Source organism: Coturnix japonica, chromosome 4 (assembly GCF_001577835.2).
Source record: "Coturnix japonica isolate 7356 chromosome 4, Coturnix japonica 2.1, whole genome shotgun sequence".
Classification (NCBI taxonomy): Eukaryota; Metazoa; Chordata; class Aves; order Galliformes; family Phasianidae; genus Coturnix; species Coturnix japonica.
The window spans coordinates 25,113,677-25,140,194 of NC_029519.1; the positions used below are offsets into that span (position 1 = coordinate 25,113,677).

At 37.3% G+C, this 26,518-nt stretch overlaps 2 long non-coding RNA genes across 4 annotated transcripts in view; both read right to left on the reverse strand.

Moving 5' to 3' along the window:
* Positions 1-26,518, reverse strand: part of LOC107313110 — an 87,485-nt gene that overhangs the window by 17,947 nt on the left and 43,020 nt on the right. Inside the window, exons 4-7 of one of the 3 annotated variants that reach the window (XR_004306965.1) lie at positions 20,929-21,029; positions 13,967-14,135; positions 1,139-1,246; positions 613-701 (exon numbers count right to left, since the gene is read on the reverse strand). This is a non-coding gene — a long non-coding RNA (uncharacterized LOC107313110). Of the gene's footprint in view, positions 1-50; positions 702-1,138; positions 1,247-13,966; positions 14,136-20,928; positions 21,030-26,518 lie in introns of those variants that run through there. The other 2 variants (XR_004306964.1, XR_004306963.1) reach the window with 2 other exon arrangements.
* On the reverse strand, positions 4,416-12,112 carry LOC116653346. The gene is made up of 3 exons (XR_004306966.1): positions 10,279-12,112; positions 8,364-8,560; positions 4,416-7,901 (listed from the first exon to the last, which is right to left on the reverse strand). It is a non-coding gene; the product is annotated as an uncharacterized LOC116653346 (long non-coding RNA).

A 26,518-nucleotide genomic window follows, 5' to 3' on the forward strand; every position in this document is an offset into this window, starting at 1 on the left:
GCCTGTCGTATCCCATGCAGATGTGTTATTACAGTCGACACTTTACCATATTACAGCAACTCAAGTCTTTTATTTCAGGAAAATATAAAAGCAGGATTCAATGATTATTCTGGAGACAGGAAGAAAGGGGTAAGAGGCACAAAGGACAAGCTCTGTGGAACTTCTCTTTTATGCAGCATATTTTCGTAGACAATCCTTTTAAAGGGGGGTGTTTCATTAGTGTAGACAGCTGGTCTACTGGTCTCTTTCTGAAGAAGCTGATATATAAAAGATCCAAGAATGGAGCAAGAAAACCTTGGGAAAAAAATGTTAGAGTTTTTTATAATATGTAAGGGGAGCTATAAGATGAATTTAGTAATAAAGAAGTGAGTTTTAAAAGAATAATCATTTCACAAACTGGTATATTAAGAAAGACACTTATAATGTCTCCATTGTTAAATTTTAAATATTATTGAACTCTAAAGCCTGGCCCAAATAACGTTATTGCAAAGAATAAGGGAGGTATTAAAACATTGAGTTATGTTCAGATTTATTTCAGTATTGCCACTATTTCTTTCTAGTAACTGCATGAGTGCACAAGATTACACATGTGCCACAGGTTAGTAAATGTACCTTTTTTTGTTCCATCTCAATGCATATGTAGAGATATACCCAGGTCTTCTCACATACACTCTGCAATTATTTGGTACACAGATCAGAAGCTATCAAAAGAGAAATTAATGAGGACCATTATGGAACAAAACTAAGATGCTGATGACAGACAAATTTAATATTGTTGTAGACAGAGAATTAATTCTTGTCTTTGTGCTTCCAGAAAAAGCTAAAGGTCACATCCTGAAGAATGCAAAGGTGAAATGTTAAAAGGTTTTATGATAATGCTAACACAGACAGGCAATTAAAAGTATCAGAGGTTTGCAAAGCTTATAAACTCAAGTAAATTAAAAGACAGGATCAAGGAGAAAAGAACACAAGATTTTTGGTGGTAGTTTAATCCCTAGTAGTGTGAGCAACTCTACATGCCCAAACAGGGTTAATAATTTAGAACTGATATTGAAAAAAAAAATCCTAAATGGATAGTGCAGACCTATGCACTCAGTAACACTAAAGGTGAAATATTGATAAGAAGTGAGATACTTACACATAATTTAAAGCTATCTGAAATTGCTGAAAGCAGCATTGCTTAGGGAAATAAATCGTTCCTTCAGTGGCATGTGTTCTGGCCAGAGGGAAGAAGAATCGAGTTAGCCTGTGGGTAAAAGCATAAGGGAATTTTAAGGAGCCTTTGAATTATTTCTAATCTATGGTACAACATCTCAAATTTGAAGCTCACAAATTGTATTCAAGGCCAAGACTAGGACATTATCTTGGTAGAGGAATGAAGTATTCAATGGGTATGTTCTAGCCATGACCTGTTAGCAATTCAGCCAATGCTTCATCCTCACCATTGACTTCTATTGCACATACATTATGGACCCATGAAAGATGTCTGAATCTGGAGGAGAAAACATGCTATGAATTTCACAAGCAATGGGCTTTTGCATGGACTTGTGACAGTCATGTGATACACAGTTCTGAGGTAAGTTTAAAATTTGTGCAGATAAATTCAGGAACTGTTCAGTTCCTCAGGAAAAGTGAGAGAAATGCAATGGTGAATAAAAAGACACATATACTTGAAATACACTACAGCATGAACAAGAACAAATGTAAACACAACAACATAGCAAAAGCCCTGGCTCAGTCCACCAGTCAGTGTCATGAACTTCATGCTGGCTGCTGTTAAGTTTTCTTCTTTTCAGTGTTTATCTTTTAGTCTTCACTCATTTTGCACCTGCATTACTAGACCCATGCTGGAGATCCATGCCTTCAAGATGACCTCTTCTTCGTGAATTCAAGATAAATGAAGCACTGCACAGAACAGTTTTAATTAGTGGAATTAATGTTAATTTTAGAAGCAGCTATAAACTTTTAGTCAGAGAACTTATTTTTCTAATAATGCTATAAAAATCACAATGCACAAGGTGTATATTTCAATACAGCCAAAAACTTTGTGAACAAAACTAGTGAGAACAGCATTGTGAAGACAAGTTTATACCGTAAGAGAGAGGAGACAGCGACTTAAATATATTAGATTCAGGAAAGTTTTCTATAGCAGTCAGCACAGGTAGAACACTGCCTATCAATTTATGAATATGAATGAATTTACATTATACTTTGCGACCAAAACTGAGAGCAGCCATGAAAGGTATCTTTGACTGGTCTACCCTTCTTTTGGCCAGCTGTGAGCTCTGGAGGAAGTCAAGGAGCTGTCTTGCTTTTACAGACCCAGAGTACAGACAGACTTACTGTTTGCTGTAGCTGTTGGTATTACAAAGATGTAGGCTTGGCACACTTCTGTCAAAGCTACAACGGGACTTAAAAGTCAATATACACAGAGTGATTGTTGACTTCACAATGCAAATATTCACCCTAGAAGAGCAGACAGTATTGGACAAGATTCTGTCTGGAATAAGCAGGTGATGTTTCTTGTATCCAGCATAATAGCATGAGACAGCAGTCTTCTCTTCTAGAACTTTTTTATTTTTTATTTTTAATAAAATGTTCTTTACTTGAGGCACAGAACAGTTAACCTGGCATGAAAACACGAGGTGCATCTGGTATATAGTTAGTGTCTTTTCAGCTCAGCAGTGGCTGGCTCAGTAGTTCCCCTAATATTCCTGTTGTGATTCCAGCAAAAGGAGAGAAACTGAACGAAAAAAATCCACATAGCTGCCACTGCTGAGATTGCCATGAGTGCAATCTGCTCACTCGATTATTTGTTCTTTCACAATAACAGCATAAACATTTGCATGTGGTTTATTTGTCCAACCAGATTTCCTTTTCCATATTTTTGAAAAACACATCATGAACAAATTCACTTCCCTCCCTGTTTATGTTGTTGGGTTTGTTTGTTTGTTTGTGTGTGTGTGTGTTAATTACATTTGGGCTTGAGTTTTGGTCTTGAGTGTTAACAGAGTTGTCTGTTTTCTCAGAACACCTTGTCTCCCAAAAGCAAGAGATCTTGCTTGTTAGAAGGATTTGTATGTCTTAACTGCATGACAGACATTAAAGAAGCTGAAATTAATGAATTACCCTCATAACAGAGAGTTTATAGATACCCCTGAAACAGTGTTATTTAGAAGTACTGTGTTTTCAAATATATTAGATCCGTTGTGCTTCCACTAGAGCGAGGTGTCATGTTTTTGTCTATAAAATATGGAAATTGCTTTCAGGTCTGGAGCTGAAAATAATACCTGGGTGATATATTCAAGACAGTGTCTGTACTTGTGTCTCAGCTAGTAATCATGTTTTATAAGGCTGTCATTATAGCTCTTGGCTTGAGCTCTGTTAATATATATGTATTCTTCAAAAGAGAAGTACAACACAACAGTTTCAAGTCTTGCAAAGTAAACTATCATCCTATGCCTTGGTATTAGGAGAAAGAAAGCAAGCAGTGAAAAGACAGGGAGCTGCTTCTCATTAACTATTGCAAGATGTCAGCAAGATTAAGGTGTCAGGGTATAGAAAGATGAAGAAGAAAAGAATTACTTAGCAAATAGGCATAAATGAATATAAAATGTGAATGGAGGGTTCTAGCTTCTTCTAAGGGTAAAAATGGGCCAGCAGACATTACATTGTGCTACAATCAACTCATCCACTTGATTCTGACCTTCATCCTCATAGGTGAGAGGAGCGAGAGCAAAGTGCTACCACATAGCCAGTGCTGGGAACTTTCAGAACCATTATTTCTGAAAGGAAATGAATATTCAAAGGCCCCCTTGACATAATGAAGGTTAAATCCTATGTGGGGTTTTGCAGGCACATGCAAGTGCTGTCTGGCTTAGCTCTAAAAAAGCCTGAGTTCAGTTTGTCTGTGAGCTGCTGGGGGGGCTGCGCAGCCATGTTAGTGCAGGGCTGAGCTTGTGCTCAATGAACTGGTGATAAAGAGAGAGCATTGCTTCACCATCTCACAAACACAGCTACACAACAGGCGACGGGTCTGACAGAACAAAATATCATATAGACATATATACACATAGAGAAGTCACTTGGCTGCAAACTAATACACAACTGACTCTTAGAAACCACTTTAGGTATCACCAGCCAATGGCAGCTTATCACAAGCTCATATCATTTAAATATCTGTCACCTTGCTTGGAAGATATTAAAGTTCAACAAGTGAACAGTGTTTACCTGCCAATGAGAGAAAAACAGCACCATTTTCTCCAAAGGAAAGTAATTCCGGCCAGGTGTTGCCATTACAAAAACAGATTTTCTTTGTAAGAGTAAAAAAAAAAAAAAAAAAAAAAAAAAAAAAAAGAAAAAGAAAAAAGAAAAAAAAAAAAAAAAAAAAAAAAAAAAAATTGAACAGGCAGGCATAAACAATATAGTAAAAATCTGGTACCACTTCAGAAAAATATTGCGCAAATTATGGACAGTATTTAAAGTTGTTTTTACTTGAATTTAATTCACAATGGTCAGTTAGAAGTAGAATGGCCTTTCCATGCTTAGACAGCTGCTCCACAGCCCTGGGCAGGCATTGTGTGAAACCTGTATTTCTAAAACCTAGAAGCATTTCCTGTGTCTTGTACTGATTTAAATTGTGAGCCAATTTAGCCAAGCTGATGTAAAACCCAGTATGATTGTTTGAATCAGATTTATGCAGATAGGAAAAGATGCATCTGTTTCCTCAGCAACAGTTTCAGTCCAGAAGTTGTGGAGGAAAAGCATGTTAGGTTGTATCCAGCCTTCAGAAATAAAAACTACAGTTTTGAGACTGAAGCTGGCAAGAAAAAGAATATATGCACACACTGTTCCTAGCTGACTCTAAATCACAACTTTTAATGCTAATAGTTAGCTCCCACATAATTTTAAAACATTAACAGCCAAAACAAGCAAAAAAACAACAAAAGAAGGAATATAGCAATATCTTACACATGGCATAAAATATTTACCTCACATTATTATTACATTAATACAAAATCTTCTGTCTATTCCTACCACTGCTTCCATGGTCAATGTGTTTATCACATGCAAATTTGTTTGCAATTAGTGAGATCTGTTTGCTGTATGGCTGACAACATTTCTGCTGATTGAAGGAAAGAAAGGGAAAGCTTGATCATTACAGCTAAGCTCATGGTCCATTGTTTTACAAAGGTGCACTTTTTGCTATAGTTTTCTCTTTTTATTTGCTAGGTTTGGAAGTGTCCCTCTCTGTCCCACTGCATTATAAAAGTTTTGCTCTATTTCCCATCTGCCATCTTTGAGAGATCAATTGTAGAATATTCATCAGAGGAAATGCAAGGCTTTTGCCACACTTTCTCTAAAATCCATCTCCTCAGTCATATGCAAGCTGAAATGGATCAGTTTTCACTGGCCTTGGCATTGAGCCTCTGAGCTCTCCCATGAGCTCTGCTCAATAATTTAAGAGGAGTGGGAGTGGGAAACAAATTATATGACTATTAATTCCAGTTTTCTTGTTCAGACGCCAGTACATCAAAAATAGATCTCACTAGGCCTGAGCATTTTGTCGTGTTATCTTCAGTAATACTAGTTCGTGAATTATGTCTGGTCAGTTTAGTGTCTCTGTTTGGTCACATTAATCTCTTTGACCACTGCCTTAATCACTGAACTCTTCCATCTCATTTTTCATCTTACAGAAAGCAGCTGTCTGACTTTTTGTCTAGCGCCTGGCACAGTGACTGCTCTGTTGGCCCCGTAGTAGCTAGAGGAACCCAGAGGTCTCCTGGGCGGCAGCAGGACCAGCCTCAATGGGCACCATCTCATCAAGTCTGACTATCTCATCCATTCCTTAGTGACCATGCAAATACCACAATAACCCTAGGTGGTGTCAGCTGCTCCATTTGACACACCTCAGAAGGCTAACAACTTACTGCCCGGGAAGGTAACAACATACCCAGGCTGCATGAAGATCAAATCATTATCAATCCACTGACAGAAAATAATTACTAGAGAATTCTTTACTTATATGTGGGAGTTACATCAGCCACAAGATGCTTCTCTGTATTTCCACAATGACAGAAGAGCCAGCAAAGCACACTGCATTTACTCTTTGTTTATAATCTTGACAAACCCATGTTGCAGCTACAATTTTGAAACCTATTCTTATGTTTCTCTATACTTCAACATTTAACTTTATCATAAACCAGTAAGTATTAAAGTATAATTTTTAAATATAAATTGCATTCAAAATAGATATGTTTTTCTATTAAATGTGTGCAATTAATCCAAACAAAAACATATTACTACTATGGAAACCTATAAAAGCTATGGACTAGAGACAAATCTATCTGCTTCTTCTCCAAAAGCTGAGAATAAACACAAGTGCCTAGACACTGTAGTGTTATATCAACTCCCTCGATATTTTAGAAACTAGCCAGCACACAATGCAAGAAATATTAGGTTGTTTACAATATCCAGTTATCTATAGGTCTTTAGAAGGACACTTCGTCAAAGAAAATTTCTACTTTTTGTCTTTTTTTCAGAAAAACATCTCAGATCACTGGGTTTTATTTCTGCCATCAAGGAACACAGAAATGTAGTTCCTTGTGAAAACAAGAGTTGTAGTATTGGGGTAAAATAGGGACTAACATTTCACTAAAGACAGAAAGAAAGCCTAGCTGTTCCCTTCTATCATGTCCCATTTTGTCAGCCCTTTCCATCATTTCTCCTATATAGTTGTGTCTGATTTTTAGCTTCCAACCTAAAAACAAGTGTGTTCGTTTTCTGTTGGTGGTGGTTTATTTTCTTCAGAAACTAACCAAATTGATAAAGTAAATTCCCATGAGAAAGCAGTCCCAATTCATTAATATATTCCTATGGCTATGGATTCCCTTGAGTTTCTGGAAAAAACAAACAAACAAAAACAAACAAACAAACAAAAAAACCAAACAAAAAAACAAAAAAACAGAAGACGATAAACCTAAAATTTCTAGGGAAACTTAGTAAGAACAGAAACTTGCAGTTAGAAAACAGTCTCCCAAAGATATGTCACAATTTTGAGAAGTGTGTCAAGACCTGATTTTGCCTTATATAGAAGTGATGAGATGGTTTAAAACCAGAAAAATATGAGTAAGTGTACAAGAATGACTTTCCAGGACACTGAATAATGAATTATATGCATTCATAGTGCCAGTAAGTCGGTACTATTCCCAATTAAACCAGCTACCTCTGAAGAATCTACCCCATCTTTACAAGAGGGACTGAAGAAGGAGAATGTATTACAGATGCTGCTATGTTGCTCAAAATAGGACAGAAACAAATTATACAAGCACTAAAATCTTTCTAGTAAGTATATTATCCAACACAATATGATTTGTCCTGCTGGTTTCTGAAAAGGAGAGTGAAATATCTTGGAAAGAGTTCTAATATTTCCAAGAACAAATCATTTTTCCTGGGCATGGCAGACAGCTTTAGAATATCATAAGCAGACCAAAGCAATTAGCAAAAGTTGGTTTTCCTCATGTATTGGGTATGGGTGTTCCTTTTGGCACACTAATAGGTGGGCCTTGCAGAACTCAGTGTTTCACCACAAAGCAATGCCTGCAATGGATATAAATAAGAACCTAAAATATGGATTAGGGTCACCTTCCAGGGAAATAACTATGAAGAGGTGAGATGTGAATGTATTTCCTTGTCTAAAGGTCAGCTGTGTTAAAAATGATGAGAAATTTAGAGACAACTAAGTTCTAAGTTATAGTGCTCAAGACAATATATAGTCCATCAGGACAATAAACCTCCAAAGACTCTAAGACAGCTTTTTCCAGGAGTTCAGTTGCCAGTTTCTTTCCTTTAGGTAAGCTCTCAGCAAGCATTCAGATACTGTTCAAACACTTCTGAACTTCCTGTGAAAAGATAAACCATAGGTCTAGAGACAGAAATAACAAGGGTCAGTTCAAGACTAGAAGAATATCTTAAGCTTTCTATCATCTTTGCTTAGTACAGTCAGAGAAAGTATCACCTTTCTGCATAAAAGGTCATAACAACCACTGTGTTAGTGCCCTGCTATATTGAAGCTATATCTGACAGCATGCACATGCCAACAGAAACAGGAATGATGTAGTGAGGAATAACTACAGTTATGAAAGGGCACCATTTGTCACTGCTTGAGTCATTTGGCTCTGTCAGTGATGTACAAGTGGAGAAAAAATTGCTGCTGAGTCTTGCTGTCAGTGCCTATAACCACTAAAGCCAGTGACAGAATAAAAAGTGGGACCATTTTAGGAAGATGCATTATAATCTGGACTTTGCTCAGGGGAATTCCTTCAGAGAACAGGTGCAATAGAAACAGGAAACTGTTACTCTACCTGCAAAAAATTCTCTTGAAGGAAGGACTTGATTCCAGAGTCCAAGCAGCATGTTGTAGACATTCAAGCTCTTTGAAGAAGCCTTGTCTGTGTGTAGATGCCTTATCTTTGAAGACACAGCAGTAACTGATGTCCAAAGCATGACTGATAGATCAAGATTTTCTCATTCATACAACATACAGGAACCTAAACTGCATCTAGACACAGACATAACAAGATTATACCACAAGTGTCTGCACCTTGCACTCCTATTTGCTAGCACAGGTTCTGGCTATGCTAGGCAGGTTCCTCAGACTTGTTGCTGAATTTTAAAGAACAAGCATCTTTCTGACAGGAAGGCTGTGACAGATTAGTAACAAGTCTAATGTTAATGTGATTCATACTTGACAAAGAAATGCATGTGGCAGACCAAGTGTATATAATCTATTATTATTATCATGAAATAAAGGTATACAAGCAAAAAGATGTTACTATCTATCTCCTCATTGCCCAGAAAAATCATAATAATTAATTAAATTCACTGAAATAAAGGAATGGCTTGAAGAGACACGTAGGAACATTTTAAGGATGGCTAGGAAGATGTAGTAGAAGTATGTGTGGGCAAGAGACTATGACAGTTCCTGCAGAGTCATAGCTGAGATCACAAGCATGGTTAAGGATCGATGAATGACAGTAATCTGAACCCTAGTATAGTGCATTATGAGGTGCCTAGTATACTTACACAGTAGTAGGTACAACTTGCATTGTAGTACTCGGTTCCTGTGATTAGAGTAACTAATGTCATCTACCTTTGATATGTAGAGTAAGTACTACTTAAGCTATGGTCATCAATTATTTCAAAAGAAAAAGCCTTTCCCATGGTAGGGATTATAGCTGAGGGTCTAAGTTCACAGTCACACACAAGGTCTAGGCAGCATTGCCCACTAAAGATATGCAGTATGCTTAAGACACTCGTGGTATCAGCTGATCTCTGCATTTGGCACTGCATTTTATGTGGGACAAAGCCACTTAAGTAGTTTCTATTTGCACAGCATTGACAGCATACTGTCATTGGTGTTGAAAGCACATAATACTATTAGTACATAGCATTATATTCCAAACTGAAGACCTAAATCAAACATATCTGAAGTAATGAAATTAGATTTGACCAATACAATACACATCATTACAGACATGGTAGATTTGAACACCTCATAATGTATGCCATTACTGGTATTTCAGGAGGTAAGAATTTTGAGAACCGCCCATGTTCTCATTTAGTCTCACTAGCTGAATAAGATTGGTTCTATCACATTGGCAAGGTGGATCAGGTAGTGACGTTGATTCACCTTAGTCCAAGTGACTGTGAAGTTTGACAACAGTGGTGTCTGCTTAGCTTAGCAGCAGTTATAGCACCGAGTTCTATAAGATTTTGAGTGAGTTTATTAATTTGATATGAAATGCATTAAAGAAGCATAGAGCATTACTTTGTTTCCTCCTTTCGGAACTGCAACTGGGCCAGCTACTCTTAGTACAAAGGTAATTTAGTCAAGATATTTGAGAGCCACTTGGCTCTGTTTCTAAATTCCTCCCTTTGTCCTTCGCAAAGCTCTTTGAAGTGTTAGTCTGCGAGGTGGATGTTGTAATGAGCCTATTTCTAAGAGGATCAAAGTAGCAGAGCTGCCCAAAGCAGAATCAAAGATACACAACAGAGAGCCCCTTAATGAGCAAGAGGGACACAACTGACTTTTCCCCAAAATAAAGCTCTAAAACAGGATTTAGATTAAATATTTAAAATCAAAAATTATTTTATTTTTATTGCCAGCAGAAAGGGAAAACCTCAAAGCAAAGAGAAGATTTCTCCAGCTAATACTGCCAAAATGTAATGACAGTCATTTGTTCAGTGCTTCACCACCATTTAATGAAGTCCACATACCTGTGGCCTCAGCTAAAGGTGGCAGACCCGGCTGGCTGGTGCAGGCAGGACAGCAGCCCCTGCTGAAGCAGATTCCTTTCCCATGGATATGAAAATAGAAAGCAAACATGAGGCAGGAAGCTGCGGGAACACTGCAGAGCAGGCAGCTTGGGGGAGGGATGTGGGGGTAGGGTGGGAGAAAAAAAAAGAGTGGGTGGGAGGACTGGACACGTAAATTATGTGCCAGGAAATGAATTCCTTATAATGTCGCTTGCCAGAAGCTAAATTCTAGCAAATGTAAGCTGTCTTTTTTCCCTCTCTTACAATATTTCCACAGTTCCTCTGAGGGTCAGGGAGGAAGAAGCAGGGACAGGAAGAGGGGCGATTCAATGTTTACTTACTTATTGTGTAGCTACAGAGCTATATGATCCAGCTTGAACATTAGAAGGCATGCAGCTCCCTAACAGTGATGAACGAGAGAATATCCTGCTTCTCATTACACATAGCTTTTCAACTTTTTTTATGTGGGCACAGGCATCCTTCAATATGATCTAGGGCTGAAATACCAGAAGAAATGTGTTTCTGTTCGGAGGCTGGATGTGCATCTTGCACTGTGTTCTGTAATGAAAACAGAGCTTATTTTGACTTGATAGCTATCTGTGCAAATATTGCCTCTGCTTGGGTTTGTGTTTGTTTAAGGAATCACCTACTGGATTTGTCAAGACTGCAGAAATGTATGCCACTGACCTATGCTTAGCTTGGGGATAAATTGAGAAGGCTCGTATTTAAGGTTAAACCTCTACGCAGGTTTTTGTTTGTTTGTCTGTTTTCCAGAATTTAGCAGAAACCATCTGGCAGAAGGTTAAAAATACTCAGGAATAAACCTTCAGCTGCTGAGCAAAGCACACTTCTAACATGAGAAATCAATGATAAGTGATGCGGGGAGCAGAATGACTATAACAGTACTGGGCATTAGAAAGGCATAAAAAAGGCTAAGTAACCCAGGCTTTCTTTTTTCTTCCCAACTTGCACAACCCTAACCCCGTATATTTCAGCACAAGTAAGGCTATGAACAAAACAAGTACCAGTTTCCTTGAAGATCTGTGCAGGTAAAAGCACTGGACACCTCCATATGCAGATAATTTTTAACTAACTGTAAAACTGAATTCATTTTGGAAGTCTGTATGTAGCAAAACTTCTCTCTTCTGTGTTCCCATTTCCTGCACCAACAATTTAAACCTCAAAAGAATATGCAGAAGAAAAAAGACCGCCTTTGCAATTGCAGGTAGATGTGAGATAACACAGATACAAGAGCAAAATGAAAAGGGAGATTGAAGGAGCTATCAGGCTTTTGAACTTAGATTGCTGAAGACTAATCTCCAGAAAGAGCATCAGTCAAGGCCTTGATACATAGGAATCTGTGTGCAGAAGATGCAGGACATATATCCTACTGCTTTCATCAGACGGTATGAGCTATGCTTGATTTAAGTGATTGCCCAGGACTGTCCTATCTCAGTGCAAGTTCTACACTGTGTCTTAAAGGTTTGTTTTTAAGAGAACCTTATTGCCTAAGTGTTACATTACTTTTGAGCACAGTGATTTCCGCTGATTTCTTCTGTGTCAGTACTAGGTACAGACTACATTACCGGATTCAGGAAACAGCCTAACTCATCAAGAGTAATATTTACATACAGATGTTTTGTTTCCTATATGGGCTGGAAGAGTCCGTAAGATTTTGTTAAGCACTTAGCTTGCATTCTGTTGGTGTATTTTCATTACTAACACAGATTAATTATATTTAAAATAACAACTTGATTTAATTGGGAAGCAGAGCTCTACGCACTCCATATACATGAGTACTTTCTTAGCAGCACTAGTTCAAACAGTTTTTGCTGTACCTGTAATTTGGCTACATCTTGCTATTGGAAATCTGGGGCATGAAATGAAATGGATGTTTCTGCGATAACCATATGATTAGCTAGTGTCAAATTCTGGCATATTGCTCTCCCAGGATTTTCATGCATCAGTTTAGTTATACTGTATCTGAGCTATTTGCTGCAGTCTCACTGATTTAATGCTGCTAAAATGAAAACGTGTAGCAATAGGTGCTATGGAAAGTGCTCCAAAAAGTCTGCCACGTCTTCCATAAAACCAACTTGCAACTTTCTCACATGTGTTTCTCTAAATATAAGTTTTCAATATCATTTCTAACAGCTTTCAAAGGTTTCTCTGATAAATCAGTAGTCATCAAGTCTCTTCAGAGTAGCCATTTCCTGTGAATATAGTTACTGAAGACATTTTCCTCCAAAGAAACTTTCATTCTAGGCAATACACAAGCATGATTCCAATAGTCAAACTATGGCAAGGACATAACTGGAGCATACAGGACCATCAAGGTACAGTGGGGCTGTCAGATATTTCCCTTGAAAAAATCATAACAATAATTACCACAAATTGTACACTTGAATACTAAGTATGCGGATCTTTCTACAGCTATCCCCCATGAAATCTTACTGACATTACAGTTATTGATTGGACATAATTTTCATAAAGTAATGAGGCACCTAATGATGATACTTGAATGAATCTCATATAATAATGTCTTCATTGTCAAAATCATATATGAATAGCAGCAACTGAAAAACAATGCATTTTGGCACATCTGTGCTACCCAGAATCATGAACTGAAATGTAGATCAACTATAGCCTAATGTCTTGTCAAATGATTTTCCAAGGCTCCTCATTCAATGAAAATTAAGATGGATTCCACCTCCCTATGCAGTGACAAGTATTAGTTCAGATCTCATGGCCTCAGGGACTCTACGAAGCTGCAGTACTCACAACAAGTCCTTTAGCCCCCTTTTTGAAATACGTGGCCCATCTACCCACTTATAATACCATTGCCACAAGTTTGTAATAGTGTTTCACAAAAGGAAGCCGTACTGGAAACTGCTAAAATGTTGTGGGTTGGTTTTTTTTGAATCTACATATTTAACCCACCTTTGGAGAAGTGGTTAGCTAGCTCCCACTCTGCTGCTAAGAATATGTTACCAGGCAGCCCAAATACAACATCAAGACAGTAATTATCAGAAACAAAGAAATCTGTCAAAAGTAATTACCATTGGTTTTCATTGCATCTGATCTATACTGAGTCTGACTCTGTATGAGAATTAGATTGCTAAATGATTTGTTTGACCTTTTTAAAAACATTTCACTTCACTTTTCAGTCCTGGTTTTTGGCTGTATGATACTGCATAAGCCGTTTACATTTAATACAGCAAGGTGCTAAGTACTTTGACTCTTTTTAGTTAAATTCATAAGCACGTTCCTTTATGAATATTTGATCACACCTGGCATTCTTGAGTGGATTAAACTCATAGTTATAGCTGGCATATTTTAAAACACATCGTAAATCTGTCAATCTGAGCATCAAAACTATGCTGCAGTCAGTTTGGACCTTATGTATAAATTATGAGCTATTTGGTCAAAAGCAGTGATTCCATAAAACATTTTAAAATTGTTGATATGATATGCTTTAGTTAATAATTTCCTTTGCACTGTAAGGCATTGTTTTAAAGATATGATAAGAATATATTCTTGCATTTTACTTGTATTCTTTCATCTTCCTTTCTAAAGGGATCAGTAGATTTGAGTATACAACCAACTGATGGTCAACAGGTCACCAAGTAGACTAGAAGGGTGTACATACCTGCCCAGTATTAAAAGAGCTAGGACCACAGTTCTGTATACCATGGAGCTGAGAGGACTCATCTGCTGGAAGTATGTGGGTTTTCATGCCCTTCCCTATGGCATTTCCAATAAACAGTCCTGAGACAGATGGGTCACCGGTGTCCTCCAAGTTCAGTATTTCTTTCTCTCTAAAGAACACATAATGACAATACAAATAAAAAAAGAAGAAAAACATATAACTTATCTGCTCTTTTATGTAAACTTGCTTTTCTTTTCCTACTGTAATAATAGGTAGTGGAGAAGAATACTGAATAAACATCTTTGTAACTAACAATGATTTTTAATGCAAGGTCAGAATTTAGCCCAGATGCTGTTTTTCTCTTTTCAAAAAGCAGCAGCATTTTTTAAGGGGATTAGTACTTTCAGTGTCTCGACAATGTGAATCACTCCTAGGAAGGGAAAACAAAGACAAAAAAAATGCAACAACAAACAAGCAACACAATAGCTCTTTTGTGACCACCATCAACTAAGAAAAAAAAAATAATTATATTTTCCTTCCTTTTCTTCATTTGCATACATATTTATTTGTAGAAAGCAAAACACAACCATATAATCGTTTAAATTCTTAAAGATATGAAACTTGGATGACTCACTGGAAAATTCTCAGAAATAATCTTGATGAAGTGGTTTTATTCATCTCATTCTGCTTTTCTCAAGGGCTGACATATGCATAAAAGGGGAACATGATCCCTTGCACATGTTCTCCATGAGGACTGCGTGTAGCACAATCATTAACTTAAAACAAGCTTTACTGACTCTTACTCAAAGGCACTGCTGAATCTAAGCCAAAGGAATTTAGACTGGCATTTCTCCATCTACACTGTTCAGGGAATAGGGTGAAAGGACAATCCTGTTTCACTGCACCAAGTATTGCAGGGTTCCAGTGGACCTCTGTGGTCTGTCCCAACACATCTGCTGTGCTGTTTGGGGCATTTAAAAAGCAACCTTTCTTTATTGCTGTGCTTCAGGCTGAGCACACACACCAACAGAGGGAGGGACCAGACAGCTGGGACTGCCCACTACACTGGGCACTGACAACACAGCGAGATCCTACCAACACGAATCACCAAAAACAACAGTGACTCTCTTTTTCTGTCAGTCCCTCACACAATGAAGCACGCTGCTGTTACATCATGCCATATATGTGTGAAAGAGATGAATGGAAATCACAGGACAGTCCCAGGAGCTCCCAGAGTGGCAATGTTAGCTGAGAGCACAGGAATGCATCTAGGGGCAGTACAGCTCTCCTGGGTTCTTCAGTCATTGGCTTTGCACTCCACTGCTTCTAGTTGTTCCAAGAGCTATGCCTCTTATTTTGGCATTGCCTACTTTCCTCATTTGTCAGCTCTACCATATAGTGCCAAACCTTGAAAGAGAAGATCTACCTCCAAGTTGAAACAAACCAAACATACAGAATACTGTCTCAGAAGCAGGGATTAAAACCATATTTAGGTGATTAGTAAACCTGGTTGCTATTTTGAGGTCTTAAAGAAAGAAATTTACAACAATCAAGAAACTGACCAGCACATTTGGGGGAATAAAAAAATCCAGTCTTTATGCAATAGTTTATTCTGTAACAAAAATGTGTTTTGTTTTGTTTTTAATTCAAAATGAATCTGTCTATAATAGAAATCATCTTGGCTTATATCCAAGCCAAGCAGTTGATTTTTCAGAAGAGTAATATTCTGCTTGGAGCCCATTCAACCTCTTTCAAAAGCCAATTGGGCTTCCCATCGTGTTTCCTGGGAAATGTAGATTTGAGTTTTTCCTTTTGACAGGTCTATCCTGTCTGGTAAATCTCCCAAATGCATCAACATCTTTTTTCTAGTTAAAAATCAAAACTGAAATATGGAAGTAAACACATGAATGGTATCTGACAGGATAAATGGAGTAAGGACAGAGCCCAGCTTAATGGAAATGATTAATATCTTATATGAACAAAAGAATAATTACAATGGGTCAGATAAAACGTTAATTTAGTACACATTTGTGCTTCTGACAGTGTTAGTAGAAGAGGCAAAAAGAAAAAAAATAAAATAAAATTAGAGGTTAATTATTTCTTCTGGCTTATTGTTTCAACTCCCAAAAATGTGCGATTTCTGGGACTTCCCGATCTAGGGACTGCATTCAGAGCACTGTGCGTAAGATCTACGTTATGCATCTTCAAATGAATACTTCAGTCCGTTGTTTTAAATCCATTTATATGTTTTGACTTCAGAATTTCCTGCAGCAATGAGAGCTTCTATTTAACTATGCATAGTGTGAAAAAAAAGTTTTCCTTCACTCACTTCAAAACTTCTATTTTAAATTGATACTGGGCGTCTTCCAGTACTTTCACTGAGAAACAGAGAATAATGCTTCCCTAGCTACCATGCCAATCACAATTTTGCAAACTTATACCATAACCTTCTCATTGTTTCTCTCTCTATTATCTTCTCTTCCTGTGGAAATGGTCCAGATCTTTGATCTCCCCAGCTCTCTTGCATATCCCGTGAACTACAGCTCCCATGAGTCTCCTTAAGTAGGTCAGGGAACACAGACAGCAAATGAGTTAAAAACAAAAAATTCCATAAGTTCTACACCTTTGTTGATGACACCCTTTCTGTGTATTCTCCATATTTTAGTATTTTAGTTTTGACCTACAAAGGTATGAAAATAATGACAGAGATTCAGCAAGTTTTCTTGGAATAAGAATAGCGATTTCATTCAGCTTAATCAGAAGTTTTCCTGAATGCAGTTGAAAAGTTCGTGCTTACACATATTTTTCTTATCCACACTGACATCAAAACTGAAGTTCAACTTGCCTCAAAATTCAAATAATCTCCAAAAGAAAATTATTACAATTCCAACTTGCATTCATTGCCTTCCTTTTTCTGGAAGTAAAACCAACTGCAGGCAGATGTAAAGCAGGCTTACTTTTGAAGCAAAATAAAATATTAGTGGAAAAAATCTACATATATATGTAAAAATAAAATAAAATTGATGTGGTCTTAATATTCTAGAGAAGAATAAAGGTCACCTGGTAAAACAAGGTAATATCCTGTAGGTCTGAACAAACACAACTGATTTTAGTGGATTTGCTCACATTTAACAGAAGAAATTATCAAGTGGTGTTTTCCTTTAAGGACTACTTCTCTAAATGTCATGCTGAGGACAGATATCTTTCAGAAACTTCCAAGGTTGTCAGACTAACGTTTGACAGTTATGCACATGTGGTACTACAGAGAGATTATATTCTCAAAAAAAAAAAAAAAAAAAAAAAAGTTAAAATTGCAAGCTGAAATGAAGTTGCTGAGGTCCGACGTTGAGGCATCAGGGCTGTAAGTCATTCTCAGATAGCATTACTAAGATAACAAAAATGCACATGTTTATTTTCAAGGGCTCTGTGTGGAGAACAATCACAGCGTGGCTGTCATCCGAACAGCCTGGTTGCCTGCTTGGGCGATGGTTTTCTATTCTGAAGCATCCCCTCTCTCCACCAGTCGCAGTCACTTGCCCCCTTTGCTCTGAAAATAAATCAATTTCATCTGCTGCAGTTCGATTTCTTTCTTCTCTCTGCCTCAGTCCCTCAGTCCCACTCCCTCTTTGAAAGGCTCTTTCCACGGCACCATATGGCAGCTGGGAGAAGGGTAGAGCAGTGATCTACCTCTTAACAAAAGAGGTTGTGGCGTCAAAAAGCCTCATGAATGCATGAGACACATTCATGTATAGAAAAATGCCTGCAGCTCTGTCAGGAAGGACTAAAGAGAAGGCTGATAGGCCTGACATTGCTTTCGAGTTAAGAAAGGCAGCAGTTCTCTCTGCGGCTCATCCCCTGCCCTCCCTCTCCCCAGTTTCATGCCAAAATCCTATTATATCCATTAATGACCTGAGACACAAAGTCAGTGCGTGGCAGAACAAGAAATTAAATCAGGCCACTTTATTTACTCCCTATCACTCTTTTTGAGATAGAATCATACTACCAAAAGAAAAAGAAAAAAAAATCAAACAGGCTTTAAGAGCACACTGAAAAACAAACAACCAAGTGCTAATCCAAAAATAAATGGAATCAAACACACTCCTCTACACTGCCTTTGTCTACACGTTTGCAGCAAACTTTCAGAGCAACACTGAAAAAGCATTTAAAGCATGCTGTCTTCTGGGTTTATTTTGCTTTCCTAGAATACTGTAGCTGCTGTTGAGACAGACAAAGGACTTTGAGGTTGAAAAATTAGTATTAATAGACCTAACATATGTCCTCATTTAGCTGCTACAGAAGTACTACACATAATTTTTGAATGTGAGACAAATGGAAACTGGCACTTAAAAATCATGCATTCCTCTTCTCCCTCCTATTTTGCTTCTTTTTCTGTTTTGGAGATGTTTGGCATGCTCCAGATAGCACAAAAGTCTACAAAATAGGGGCATAATCTCTACACATAAACTTAACAAAATGGAAGGCTGCATGCATCTGAAACATATTTCCCACAACCGTTTTTCATTACTAGGGGAAAGGAAAAACCACCACTCCTGTGCACCAGAATGCAGTGGTATGTATTTATGAAGAAATTTCTTACTGAGCTGTTACTGAAATGCTAGTTAAACTCTCAAACTAGAGCTGCATTTCTACTGCTGTCTCTTCCCCAGAAAGGCCTCAGAAATCACAAAACTCAGTGTCCCTGGGGTTATTTAAAGGAACCTGGGCAAGCTTCCAAATACTGGTATATGTGACCTTTACAAGTTTTCAACAATAACAGTTTCCTATGAAATAAATCAATGAACATGTGTATAATAACTCAGCAGAGGCATGAAAGTTTCAAGCTGAATTTCTGTCAACACGTTTGAATTGTCTCCCTACAATCAGTCCAGAAGATGTTACTGAATGCAGGGTGTATATCATTATACAAAATCTGTTTACAGTATCTCTCCAGTCTTCCTTCTTGGAATGCACTTAATGTACAGCTATTGAGCAGCATTATGTATCCATGTATGTATTAAAGCTGCTATTTATAGGCCCATCATGAGTCACAGACAATGGAAAATGAGCTAGTTTCCAAAATAAACTACAACATCAATTTAAAAAAGCAAAAGTTCCTCTTGAAGTGGCTTTGATGGTGTCTTACTTTAAATGAGCTCTGCTATACACAGAAAAAAAAAAAAAAAAACAAAAACAAAAAACCCGAAAAAAACCACTATTATAATAAATATTGCTCAGGAATGCCTCAGAAATGGCTCTGAGGGGTAATGTCCGTGATATTTGATTGACTTAATAAAATTTAAACGAAGCCAGGCTTGGTGCTGGTTGTTCACCTCCCTCCACCCCCACCCCCGCCCCAACAGCGGTAACAGGCAGACTTTAAGCTCTCATCTGCAAGTGTGACTTGTGCTGCTGCCTGCTCAGAGCGCTGGAGGCGAGGAACAATGTCGCTATTCAGGCTGGCCCATTCACTGCAGCCACATCTGTTTACATGGCCTGTGCCCACCTCTGAAAAGGCTGGTCCTCCCACCACCATTCTATCTCCCGTGGCCCTGAATGGCCGGCAGTCTGAAAGCCTTCCTACCGAAAATCTGCAGTTTCAAATGTGTTTTATGAGACCAAAGCTGAAAGACAGACTAACAATAACATTTGCACGTTTCTATAGTCTGGTTTGAATTTTATTGTCATCTGAGAAGGACTATAAAATTGTCCCAACTATGAAGGCTTAAACTAAGTCTGACACACAGGATCTTGATGCTGAACTTGTGGGGCTGAATTTTGCACTTACTGTTGGTTACATATAGTTTTGAAGAGTCTTTTCCCTAGAGATATTATTATGATTCAAATATGTTTTGATACAATGACAGTACTCACTGAAGGAATGGATTTTTATGAAAAAGAAGTATTTTTGCCATATGTACAATCATGTTTAGAGTCCACTGCTTTATGTTGTGCACTTCATAAAATAGCTTACGTAGAAATATTTTGTCTACAATAAACTTCAATGAATGTAGATACCAACACTGCAACTTCCAGACTGCATCACTACACACTGCAGACACATCACGGAATGCAATATATTTAAGGAATTTTAAAATGGCTGAAGATCAATAGACTACTCCCATGTCTGAACCAAGACTTTAAGTAAAGAGAAAATAGTATATGGCCTTTGGAGAGCCAAAGGAAGCCACATTAACCAGAGAAAGCAGAAGCAATGAAGTCATGAGTCTGGGGCTGATAACTCTCTGTGTGCCAGTGTGTGACCCATTTTATTTTTTTCCAAACAATGTATAAACATAAAGAAATCGTCATGAATTTGGTGTCAGCATGATTAGTTTCTATTGATTAACTGCATTCAATGAACTTATAGCAGTTTTGTCTGAATAAGAAATGCAGGCTTATACTTCCGCCAAAGCTACCACAGTAAACATACTGTAAAACTGCTAAGACTGCAAATCCCCTTTCTTACTTAATATAAATGGGATGGCATAAATTTGAATAGGCAAGACAGTCAAACTACCTGTCTTGGTTTTCAAGTTTCTAAGAGGTGCAAGCACCTTGACTCTTCATAATGGATGCTGTAGCTAAGTAAGGATGGATTGTCCATGTGCCCTAGAGTTGAACAGATTTGCAGGTCTCTACCCATTCCAACTTAAGGCTGCAGTGGTATCACATATATCTTTGGAAGTAAGGAAAGGGACAGCATATATCTGCTACCAAGTTGCAACCTAAACAATGTTAGTTTGTGGCTTATGGCAGTCAGTGGAGATTACCAGCCCAGACTTTGTCCTTCCCATGTGCTACTGTACCCAAATATCACTGTGCAGCTAGTGCCTAAGTACTGCTATCAGAGACATAACATTCCAGAGAGTAATAGCAAGTACTACTAGGTCAGACCAAAACCAGTGTGGAATTACAGGCAATATGGTCCCACTCTGAGCTCACTGGGAATATTACGGCCTTACCACAATGATATCCCTGAGGGTAACCTCTTCTCTGTTGAAATCACAGCAAATTTTGCTCGTAACTTCAGAAGGGCCAACATATTTTCTTGAAAGGTCAAAATCTGTGAAAGAAAATTGATGTAACATTAAGAGTTTGCCTGAACATATAAGAAAATATGTATTTTAGCATCTGAAATCATGTATTTGGTGGGGGGAAAAAGAAAAAAAAAGGCATCAGAAAGGAAGTAACAAAGTAGAAGGAGAAAAACAGTTTTATCAAAGCTGAGCAGAAAATCAGATCATTAAACTCAACTAGCATTTTTATGTTCTGCATTTATCTTGCATAAAGGCTAAATTATTACTTCTATTGAAGAAAAGAAAGAGAATTTAAGTCTATAGCTAAAAGTCAGCAGTCTGACCATCTGAAATTCCAAGCTGCAGATGTATTTTTGGAATTTAAAAAGTGACACACAGGAACAGATGGTACTGTAGTAAGAGATTCATTTACAGGCTCCAGTACCTTTTTGCCTTACTTTTCTTCTCCTCAAATATATATATATATGTGTGTGTGTGTGCGTGTGTGTGTGTGTATGTATGTATGTATGTATATGTATATGTATATATTTTACTACAGTCAGTATTATTAATTTCAATGTAGAATATGACCAATGGCTCTGATTATTGCTTTTCATGCTCTTGAAACACAGAAAACCTACAGCACTCAAGACAAGGATTTAAGTCTATATATTTACTTAGCAAGTACTACAGATAAAACCCACCTTCTAGCTCATATCCTCAATAAATGACTTAAAAAGTTATCTTCAGTAGTATATAGTCAGTTAAGATTTCCTAAAGAATTTTTACTTATTACCCCTCATGATGGTGCTTTTCTAGTATGCATGTCTGCTCCTCTGTGAAACTAGTATGTTTAAAATGTGACATTTGTAGAGGTTTTTAAATGACAATGCTTTTATTTCAGAACAATGTTTTGTTCCAAAGTTTACAAAATGGACATATGCATAATGATGTTTTTAAAAGAGTCTGAAAGAAAACTGAAGGCTTTCAATGTAAAACAAACATTTCATCATCATCAACAACAACAACAACAACAAAAGTGCACAAATCTAACATATAATTCTTCTCACAGAGATAGTGCTATGAGATAGTGACAACTTTCAACATGCTGCCTGTTGCTGATGAAGACTCTTTCAGCTAAATTTGTCTGAATCCTTACATTATTAACTCAGATATTTGAACTTGCTGCTGGAAGAGGAGGGGACAGGAGGAAGGTGAAAAGACCATATAGCATTGTTAATCCCTTCAGCCATCTGGTCACTTAAGGCCATGCTTTAGTTTTTGCTTATATTGAAAACCTATTCCTTTCATTCAGTTCCCTTCCTTGTGTCAATTTATCATTGGCCTTTTTTTGCTGTGTTAGGATTTCTTGCAGTTAATCATAGCAAGAATCAATTGTCTTTTGAAGCCACAGTAAATATTAGCACTGGAAAGAGATTATTTTTTTACTCATTTCTTCCCCCCTCCCTCAGCTTGATGTGATTTGTAAAAGTTGCTGGTACGTTTTTATGAAATGGAACTGAAAACAAAGATACCTTTTCCTTTAGCAAAGAGGAAAATATGTAATTCCCGCACCATTTCTGTTTAACCTGAGAGAGTTCTACTTAGTGGCAGATACTTATATACCTATATCACAAAGGGTTCAAAATAAATGATCCTAGATATCACCTTATAACTTATCAATCAGAGGTAGCATTTGCATATTCAGTTATCTAAGAACCAATCTACACCTGTAAGCCACAAGCCTCTCAAGCCTCCTAAATTTGCATCCATACAGTACAGCATAATGCATTAAGCCTGCTCAAACAGTTCATCATTTTCTAGGCCATATATGAAATTTTGATCTATTGACATACACAGGTCCATTTGAAAACAAATCAATTGCATCTCTGCCATGAAGAAGCAGTGAGACTTCACAGCTATTTGATTTAATTAGCTTTCCCATACACTTGACAAAATTACTCTTCAGGACTTTGCACTTAACTTCCAGTGAAATGCAGTCTTTTCCTCTATTGCTTGTCTCATGCATAAGATTATTTTTTACATTGCGGTCCCTAAGGTAGCTGCAAAGCAATTCTGTCATAAATGCACTGGCTCACTGCACTCAAAGTAAAATCATGTTCTTCTGCATTCTCCTTCCATCTATTAATTAATTTTCTGTAGCGCTCTTCTGGCTAGATGGCAGCTCTGATTTGTGAATCTTTCTTTCTTGGATAATTTATCTTTAAAAAAAAAAAAAAGAAAGAAAGAAAGAAAAAAGAAAAAGAAAGGAAAAAATAAAAGTCCTTTTCACTGTTATAACTGTTTCTGAACAGCAAAATTAGAAGATAGCACAGGTAGGAAAAGGCAGATCAAAACATTTGAAGAATGAGCAGGACCAAAAGGCTGAGAGCCTGCGTCATTTTTAAAGTGAGCCAAGGAGGCAGACAGCTTCCTGGGAAGGATACATGAGATTTTAGCCATTGTTTCAGTTCCTGATCACTGAGCCTCACTGACACATAGCTTAGTTATAAAGGTAAAGTTACACAGCTATGCCCATCTCCCGCATGCTAAATAATTGTGAGATACACAAATTCAGAAGTTCTGGGACAATCCTTGAGGACAGAGGGAATCAGGGCACCAAATTTTGTCTCACAAGGCACAATGGTTCAACTTCTTGTCATCAAAAGGAAAACAAAGGATAAGTGATATGATTAAGAATATACAAATCATTACTAACTGAGAACATCCCACTGACTGGCCAATACAGTACATGGTAACACATCTGCTGGAAGCGACAGCTTGAAATAAGCTCAGTCTGTTCTTTTTTCTTTTTATCCCTGCGAATACTGCAAATAAGAAACTACTATTAGATAGTGCATTAGCATCAAAAGGTTCTAACGTAAGTATCAGTCCTTCATCTCCCAAGCTGAGATGTACAGAGCTTTTGGGATCCAAAATATTATATGTACTCAATAATCCTGAATTAGGATTCAATGTTATTGTCTCTGCCCCTGCATCTAAGCAGGGCCTGCTCAACTGCACCCCTTGTACATCCAGCTGTGATATTCATTAAGATTTTTTCAAGTTTCTACTCCTGTCTCTACAAGAACAAAGCCCCACTGAGCTAGGGTGAAATAGCAAGTCACAGCTGAAGAACAGGACAGCCTATGGAACAAATAATGAATTAACTGTATTACTAGTAATGTCCTATACTCTATAGCAAATTTCTTTTAACTCATAAAAAATAGTACAGAACAACTGTAAAATTAAGATTATCGGATAACAAAAAGTATTAAAAATAACAAATGCTTATTTTATAAGGCATGAATGAGCCACTAATTGACAAGAGCTGAAAAAAACTTCCCTTGTTGGCTGGTTATTTGGCTGTGGATTCTGCTGCTCTGCCCTGTGAAGCATCTGGTACTGGCCATTACCAGAGATCAAATACAGGACCAGATGGTCTGTTGGTTGACTCATTATAATGGTATGACTGCTGAAATGTAAAAGCTCTTCACAGAACCAGAAGGAGACCATTTAACTCTGAATGCCTCTAAAAAAAAAAAAAAAAAAAAAAAAGAGGACTTTCCATACCTCTGTGAATCCAAGGGAATAACAATCCAACTTACCCCAGTGACACTTGCATAAGAAGTCAAATTACTTGAGAACTTTTCTCACTGTGGAAGATCTAACCTCAGCAAACCTTTTGACTTCAGGGCTTATATTATCACTAAATCAGGGACTCAAGGTGATTTGGGAAGCTAAAGCTGAAGCAGCAATGCAGTGGTGTAACCTGGCAGGACATTACCATATCATCTTATTAGGATTGTGCTGGATTCCTGCACGCTAATTAGACTGCCTGAGATTTAAAAGAAGAAAACAATTGCATCCTGCGGGGTTATTTTGCACCAGAGAGCTAAAGGACTAGTAGAGGTTAGGTAACTGAAGGAATCATATCCAAAATAGAAAAAAAATAGCCAAGATATATATATATATATAAATAAATAAATAATTTTTTTTTTTTTAAAAAAAAAAGGGTCTTTCTGACATCCTAGGCAAGAACCCATGTCCCAAATTTAATTCTCCTCAAAATTATTGTGACAATGATTGTTATAGTTTTGACAGAAGCACTATAGTTGACATGAAGTAATTAAGTAGCCCCATATTTTTCCTTATTTTGCCATAATCAGCCTCTAGAATAACATCTCTTCCTCTGTTTCAATCTCTGTAAAAGTAGATCTCAAAGAGCCTGGTACTGAATGTGCCACTTACCTTAGCAGCAGTGAAGTACAACAGTGAATACAGCTGTGCTTCTGCATACAGGATTTTCAATATATTTCTTTTTTGTATTCTCCACTTTTTACCCCTTTTGAGTTTCTGTTAAAAATTCTTTGTGCTTTGGTTACTGTTTTCTAAATTAAAATACCAAGAGTTTTAAAATAAAATAGTTGAGTTAGTTATTATGTAGCCAGAGTAAGTATCTGGTAAAATGCTTTGAGAAGAAAAACAAATGCAGACATTTCTTCCTTGGGTTCAGGAATAGGATACATGGTTCTTTGGAGAGCTACTGTCTAACATCATAAACCTTCAATATGCCAAACCTACATAACCACGGTTTGTATCTTAAGATCTTCTAGCAAGAGCCAGGAACTTACCACCATTTTTTCCCTTATTTACTCCTACTACCCTTACGAGTCCTGAACACTCTGAGACCATTTTGTGTGCAAAAGGAGCCTCAGTCTAAACTGAAAAACTGGTTCTCCATAAAAGAGAAATGAACTACAAAATCACACTCTAACAATATGAAAGAAAGGGGGAACACACTATTACATTAGACATGAACAACAATACACCTAAATTTAAAAATATCAACATTATGTAGAAAAATTCAAAGTCTTCAGCAGTTGTTTTATTTTCTTTTTGTGAAAGGAGAAGCTTGTCTGAATAGCAGTGGCATCATTTTTTAAAAAAGAGGAAATGAGACAGGAGCTATGAGGCATGCCAGCCCTCTTGGAAAGCTGTGCTGATCACATGGCAGGGCTGGGGCCAGGCCATCCGTACCGTGATGCATCCTATTTTCTTTCAGCAACACAGGGGAAGCGTACATATGAGGACACTGTAGATTCACACTCAAACCCAATCACTCCTCAGTACAAATTCAGATGAGAGCCAGGAAAAGACTTAATAGAAAACATAGAAACGTGCATTTACTCTGAGATTTTTCCTACGGGTTCTCCTTCCCTTATTAGTTCACTTACTGGATGGATTACATTTCCAATTTTCAACTTGTGAGCTTAGGGTAGACAAAAGTGATTGACTCAGTGAAATATGAAATAATAGGTCTTAAAAACAGCTAGTACCCTAGATGGAAATGTTATCAAACTACTTCATGCTGGATTCAGTCTCACTGCATCATATTTCATTTTCAGAAGGCATGAAAGAGAGATTATTAAAAAAAAAAGAAAAAAAAAAGAAACTCTTTAGAAAAATCTTTACTATATTCATTAACTATCATGGCTTCTCTGATAGACCAGGGGAAGTATAACAATTCAAATTT